Source organism: Ambystoma mexicanum, chromosome 1q, assembly GCF_040938575.1.
Source record: "Ambystoma mexicanum isolate Mex_15411 chromosome 1q, UKY_AmexF1_1, whole genome shotgun sequence".
NCBI lineage: Eukaryota > Metazoa > Chordata > Amphibia > Caudata > Ambystomatidae > Ambystoma > Ambystoma mexicanum.
This window is the reverse complement of record NC_090922.1, coordinates 479,518,385-479,525,947: the sequence shown is the minus strand read 5'-3', so window position 1 is coordinate 479,525,947 and position 7,563 is coordinate 479,518,385. Positions and strand designations below refer to the sequence as shown.

Genomic DNA, 7,563 nt, shown 5'->3' with positions numbered 1-7,563 from the left:
TGTATCGGTATATTGGGCTTGATGAAGACTGCCGCTTGTTCTGGATTTGTGAAGAATAGTCTTACCCCGGAGTTGTATGCGCAGCCTCACCGGGAAGAGCATGCCATAGTGGGTGGCCAACTCTCGCAGCATGCGTTTGACTCCCAGGAATGACTTCCGCTCTAGCTGGACGGCAGTGAGAAATCAGGGTATATGTGTACCATGGCATTCTCATAGCGTGGCAGGCCCATTTCTCGGACTAGGCGCAGAACAGCATCTCAATCTCGGTAATTAAGGATCTTTGCTATGACCGGCCTGGGTGAGGCTCCTTTGATTTGGTCTCACAGTTGGCATTCTGTGGGCTCGCTCAATTACAAACATGGAGGAGAGGCCCCGTTCAGCGAGCAGTTCCTTGAGTAAGTTCTCAATGGCCACTTCCATTGGACCGCGTCCAAACCCTTCCAAGAGGCACACTATGTAAATATTGCTCCTCCTTTATCGCGACTCCAGGTCATCGCATTGGGACAAGGCTTTCTTCAGATCTTTGGTCATGTTCGCCACCTGGACTTTAAGGGTCTGGTTGTCATCTTCAGCCCGCCCGATCTGAGTTTTGGCCAGTGTCACTCGTTTACATACCCATTACATCTTGCCATAGAAAGAATGCCTATGGGGGCACATACACAGCTGAAACAATGCTGAGAGAGGAAACCAATCCTCCCTATCTCCCTAAGCTATCGCCCATCAACAAAAGTAAGGGAAGGACAAACTACGGCATATCAACTTATCAATTTAAAGATAGATAAGCTAGAAACATACCAAAGAACTATCACAAAGAGATTGAGATGGAAGGGTAAGGATAATTTATCAATAACACCTTGTCCTACAAAGTAAATACAGGCAGCAATGGATCACAGACAGGAAATAGATAGGAAGGGAACGGTTGATTGTAAAAATACAGCACCATTACCAGAGTGGGGGACAATGCACGCCCCAACCTGGTACACAGAGGTCAAAAATAACACAGCCACGATATCACTCCTAACAATTAGATAGACAGGAAAGAAAAAGAGAAAGAATATGCCTACCCCATAGGATAACCGAATACATAGAACAAGAATTATATGGACTAAGTAATAGGAATCTCAGGGTTCCTGGTCTGTTTGGCAGCCTTGGAGGCGTTGTGGTAGGACTGGTGTGTGTTCTTGTCAGCCCTCCGAAATGGCGCCTTGTATTGCCAGTGCAGTTCTAGTGTCTACATGCCTTCTGCATGGAGCCCCGCCCTGTGGTCCAAAGAAGCTCTGTTATCAGTCCTGGAGAACCCGCGGCCCTCGTGTCACTTCTCCCTTAGTCAGACGCTTCGTGAGTATGGATTCTAGGCTTTTTCTCCTATCCTTATTCTTATGTATCTTCTATGCATTCACTTTGACTTTTCTTTACATCACAACACCCGCTGCACCGCTCGATCCTCTGTATTCCAGGCTGCGCGCGAGGTCAGTCTGCTAGGAACGCCTCGACATTACCCGGCAATGGTATACAAACTCCCTGACATTTCCAAGCCCTCTAACACTTCAGGACAAACAACACATTAATCAAACTCTAACTATTACAGATCGGAGCAGTGAATTTCCTTCGCACCATATCAAATACAGAATATCAACCCGTCACATTTCGAGTCTTCAACATCCCTCCGGTAAGGGTAGGAAGTCATACAAACAAATCCTCACTAACATTAACCCTTCCTAGCAGTGACAGCAACCTCTGTTTTAGTAACAGAGGTTACAGATCGATCTCTGCAGAACGAAGACTCTATCACAATAAACATCCTCCAGCGTCTTGCGCATTTCCAATACGAAGGTAAGAAGCGTTCTTGCTTCCTCACGTAGCGCAGATAAGAACTCTCCTTCAATCGTTCTGTTTCCCTTTTGAATAGATACAAAATACTTCCTTGAGTCACAAAGACGCCACAGAACACCTGTGTAAAGACAACAAGGGTACTTACTGTCTCTTGAACAATCTCTATATTCATTGACAAAACTACCAACACAATAATTGTACCTCTACCCTTCAGGACTACAGATGAACATCTGATCGGCCCACAGCAGATTCCCAAAGCCCACAACAGATTAGGGTTTTATTCCCCAGAGGGTTTCCCTGTGCGAACTGTTTGTTTCCACACTGTTGTCCAGTGGGAGGATCCAGTTCTCGCAGAGGGGTTCTTGCATCACGCAGTGTGTTCCAGGGTGAACCAGGTTAGTCACTTGTTGGTACTCCTTCAATTGCAACCATATATGTATTTTGGTAATTTTAGTATAACACTAAGAGACATATAACCCACTAACCCAAAAGCTCAAGTTTCTGCATACTTAACTCACACAAAAATCCACACAACCACCTTCTCGCACAGCAAACCGCACGCACTTCACCACAACGCATCAACAAACAAACATCACATAAGTCGCACCAACATCGCATGAGGACTCACATCGATCCGATATTCACAACCAAGCTCAGTGCACAGTGAAAACCGAACTGAAGCTGCCAACAGGACTTCACCTTTCTCACTTTCCTACTCCGTCGTCACCTGACTAACGCCACCCGACTTCTTATTTGCAGATCCACCTGAGCGCCTAGGGACCAATACTGTTGGTTATGGTGCGCAGTACAAATACCTTTAACATTAAGGGTAGTAATGTGGTTGCCAGTCAATTCGTCGAAAAAAATTGGTCGACCAGACAAATGGTCGAATCAAATTGGTCGAAAACCATTTCGTCGAATTTTTTTTTTTTTCTATTTTAACCCTTTTTTTTTTTTTTGTTGGGGGGGTCCCCCCCCAACCCCCTTTTTTTCTCTAAAAACCCATTTTTTAACAAAACGAAAACCCAAAAAATAAATATATAAATAAAAAAAAAATTTCGACGAAATGGTTTTCGACCAAATTGCGTTGACCAAATTGCAGTCGACCAGTTTTTTTTCGACGAGTTGACTGGACACCTAGTAATGTTAGTTGGGATAACGTCCAGTTTACCCGTTATATTGGAGAAGCCAGCTTGCATGCTCTCCATCAGCTGCTTAATGGTGGGGGATTCTGGGGTTGGTTCTTCAGGCTCTAGTGTTGGAGGCATCTCCACCCAGGGCCTATTGAACTGCCGTACGAATGCTTCCATCGTATTCTGCTTCCTCTGCCCACCCCCACCTTTGGTCATGGCTGCAGGTTTGAGTAGCCGAGCCCTCAATTTCAGTCACTAAGCGGGTTTGTGGGTCGGCCAGGGGACTCCTCCGTTGTCATATTTTGAGGGTATTACTCAGTTCCAGCCCTTGCCTTGTCCTCACAACCCTTCCCAGACCCAGTATTGCCCCTCACATTTGGACAGCTCCACTTCGCTGAGGGGTGCCCTGTGATGCTGTCCAGTTTCTGGTGCTGTTGTGCAGCCATGCCTCCCACTCTGTTGTTGGTAACTCAGGGCCATGCGCCCAAAGGCACAACTGTGGGCTGGGGGCCGACTCCTTCCACTATGCTACTCGGTCTTCTTCTGGTTAGTGATTCCATTACAGGTGCTGCGTGCTGGAGTGAACAGGGCCCTCAGGTGATAGCAGTCTGTTAGGGCTGTGAGTTCATAAAGGTGAAATGCCGCGTGAGGAGACAGTTGACTTCTTCCCTCCTCTGCTAATCTCACAGTTGCTGTGATTGGTGTCTTGGACTCTTATGCATCCTCGGGGCCCCTGACCACTCACATCCAATATCCCCAGCTTCTGTCTACCTTCAGCACATTCTGAATACTCACAAGGCATTGTAGGTTTGGACGTCCCTTGTTAAGTGATGCTGTCACGTGATTCCTTGGAGTCACGTGTTAGTAACGTGAATACCGAAGGGCCATTTTTGATTGGCCTTTACGGCAGTACCCGGAAGCATTTAAACGCGCTCCAGCATACAGCCCATACAGAGGCGGTTTCCGAATTCAGTGGGGACCGACATCAGATGTAACGTTACCTTCAGCGCAGTAGTTCGGGATCCGGATCCTGTCACAGATTCGGCTGAAGGTAAGTGAAGCTCTATCCACCGGGTTTAAAAGCCGCGTGGAGTAGTTTACTCTCCGCAGTAGCTTAAGGGGTATTTCTGTGTGGATTAACGAGATGCAGAACATGCCGGTTTTTGGAAGACTACTGATAACGTGGGATGGCTTAACCATTTGTTTTACCTTCTCGACTCCTCTGATATCCCAAAAATAAATACACATATAGGAACGGATTCAGTGCACTTTTTGGTTGCATTTGTATTACACCCAGGAACTGCACGCTCATGTAATACTGTACATTTTCTCCATATAGTTTTGCACATGAAGGTACCCTGACGAGGTGTGAGCAAGTCCATGACAGTGTGAGTTTTACTCCCTATTGGCGCGCGACACTTCGCTCGCCAAAACACGAGACAGAAGATCGTGGTCTACTTAAGGGATCCCTTTCCAACATGGTTGTGGGTAAGCTTTGACGCTATACCATTTTTTAAATTGCCAGGCAGTTTCCTTCTATGTTTGCATTTGATCGATTAGAGTTCCTGACCGAAGAATTCTTCATTTATTTGATTTCAGAATTGGAATGAGCAGTTTAGCTGATGCTCTACTCGAGTGAAAGGTGCTCCTGTAACCTGGTCTGAGCTCTCCTTGGAGCCGTATGCAGATAGTCGGAGGGTACCCTTGACCACATTTGAATCTGAATTTCCCTGAATCTGTTAAGGAGTAGACGCATGATACTCTGGTGAGCCCATAAGACACTATATGAATTATTGGAAGGTTAAGATCTCACTTCTTTGTGAAGTAATGTTTTTTTCTAAATATTCTAACTGAGTCAGCGCAATTAGCACCCAGTGCAATATTTGCTGGGTCGGATTAGAGACTGCCAATTTTCTACTCTTGAATTTCGTTTTTTTTCCGTTCTTTCTCTTTTTCGTTTTTTTCTTTCTTTTTACTTTGATTCACTGTCTCCTTTTGGGCCCTTGCCACACTATTGCTTTTTTTGGCGTCCAGTGATCGATTTTTCGATCTGTTTGCTTTTCCATCTACTCTAAGGTTGTTAGACCTAGCCATCTCTTTGGCATGGTGAGATCTAGGGGGATGGGGACCTGAGCTATATGTGTCATCTTTTGAAACTGTTGTAAACAGAGCTAACTATAAGCTTTGAGATGTCAGGCATAATAATTGTGATTTGCCCTTGATATATATGTATGATACATAATTATGAACAGACACTGATACACTGTTCTCCTGTACCGCTTTCTTGTAGGAGAAGAGTTTGCTTGAAGTCCTCTACCTGGATTTTCCAGAAAATAAAGAACCAAACATCTATCACACAAAGTATTTAAACTTTGAAGTGAATAATTTAAACTCTGGTAACACAAGACTCTGGTCACTGCTAGGATGCAATGATTCTACTTTTTCCGCCCCTGATGAATTTCTATGGAATCACCCGCTAAAGGAAAGAAACATGTTGGGCTTGTTTTTATGATTGTTGCAATTTATTGATTGTGTATGAATGAATAACGATTCATGAATGATTGTGTATGGTACGAATGATGATGAGTGGGACAGTAAGTAAATTAATTTTATCATAGATTATCACAGTGTATAAGCCACTTAACCATCTAGGTCCCCATTTTTGGAACTTAAATGTGGAATTGCGTTGCAATGGTAGTGCACTCTAATGCTTTGTGTTCTATCTCTCATAGCTGACCTATAACATGCTTGTATAGTTTATGAGAGGTTATGTACACCAACTTTTGTATTCAACATATCTATTGTACTTGTATTAAATAATAATTAAAATATGCAATTTTTATACCTTTTGACCTTTTTGTCTTTCATCAGTGATGAGCATGGTGTTTATTGAGGACATGCATTAACATTCTCTGACTCTCCAAGAAAGCGGTAGTTTTTGAGTCACAAGCTCTTTTGTTGTTGCCAAGGGTTCCACCCTTAATGTGAGGGTTTGTTTGTGACTCCAGTTTTTCCCTCAACCTCCTGGTGTTTTGTTGTTGTTGGACGTCCCTACCCCCACTGTATTTTTGTATATTTTAATTGTACTGCAATCCCATGTTCCCTCCCTGTTGCCTTGTGGGTGCTTTTGAACAGAATGTATTTACTATATAAGTGCCTAACAAGCAAACAATAAACAAACACACCAAATTAGCTGCAGCTCTCTGGCCAGAGGTGTAGCTGTGTCAGGGTCTGCCCAGCTACTCCAACCGCTTGGGTTGATTGTTGAATCTTTTACACAGGACCTGGAGGGTGGGCGTCTATGGGCACAGACCGACACCAATGTGTGATGGCTCCCCAGGCTCTGAGATTGTGATGCAGTCACGGCTTCATGCAGCGCACCCCCCCAGGCTCTGTGTGATTATGCGCTGCCTCTCAGATCTGGTGGATGGGAGGAAGGTGGCGGCCGGCAGCGTTCCCGAGCTGCACCTGGTTGGATGTGTATCCGAGGAGGAGGGAACGGTGGCCTGCGGCTTGGCCCCCCACGGGGATGTCTGGGAGGGCTCCTAGTGAGTGTTCCTCCAGGCCCGCACCAGCCCAGAGTCCGCTTCCAGTGTGGTCCGTGCTTGGTGGGTGAGCTGCACACTACGCTGTGGTGCGGGCGTGGTGCTGGGTTTCCGGGTGTCTGCCGGCACCCCACCGTAGGTGAGCCTGCAATGCTTGCTGTTGCCAACCCAACAAAGTCTCTGTGGAGATTGTTATTACTGGTTGCGCACCCGGTGAGCCCCGATCGGGAGCTTCCCCCAGTGGGGCCCACTGTTCTTTTTCGCTCACCAGGCGTCAGATGCCCGCCTCTTCAGCAGCATCCAGCACATGCAGCCCGTGCCCTAGTGGATGCTGCACAACTTTGGCCTAGGCTTGCCTTCTTGTGAAGGACCAGAGGGGGGTGTCTGTATTCCTGATCTCTATATGGCACAGGAGAAGCACAGAGGACCCCAGCCAAGATTCTCTATGCGGTAGCGAAGTTGAGCAATCAAAGGCTTCATCTCTCAGGGGGTGATGCGGGCTGGTCCTAAAGTACAGTGTAGTCCCCAAGCACCCAAAAAGGAATGTCCACACACTGTATTAGTTAAAACACAGTCTTTATATAAATAAGGTTCACGTTATATACACAATCACAATAACACACTTTGTACTCTGGCAATACTGTAATGGCAAATATATACAGGTCTACATGGTAACACTCTTAACTATCGATTCCTTTAAAATGCATCAACTGCTAACAGTTCAAACGACATACGAATCAAAGGGCAAGGTGAATCAATGATAGACAGGGAAAGAAGGCAATGTTAGATCAAAAAATGGCAGAACAGTCTATCCCACGTTTAAGAGACCGTTCTGTGTGAGGATCCCCCCACCTGGGCAACCTGTAAATAAATCGTATTTGACAAGCCCAGTCCAGTTATACTTAATATAGTCGTGAGTCTTTCTAATAGTTCTGCAACCCCAATGTACCTGGTGGTGCAGAGATTTCAGTCCTGGAGAGATACGATCCCTGGGCTTGAGGCCAAGGACAAGTCTTGCAGTCCTGTTCTGGATGAGTTGCAGAGGGCGGAGA

The 7,563-nt window shown here is 45.7% G+C and overlaps 1 long non-coding RNA gene across 1 annotated transcript; it reads left to right on the top strand.

Moving 5' to 3' along the window:
* Nucleotides 1-2,831: 2,831 nt before the first annotated feature.
* LOC138529136 (uncharacterized) lies at nucleotides 2,832-5,810 on the top strand. Its single transcript, XR_011284483.1, has 3 exons — nucleotides 2,832-4,454; nucleotides 4,566-4,731; nucleotides 5,257-5,810. It is a non-coding gene; the product is annotated as an uncharacterized lncRNA (long non-coding RNA).
* Nucleotides 5,811-7,563: the final 1,753 nt, after the last annotated feature.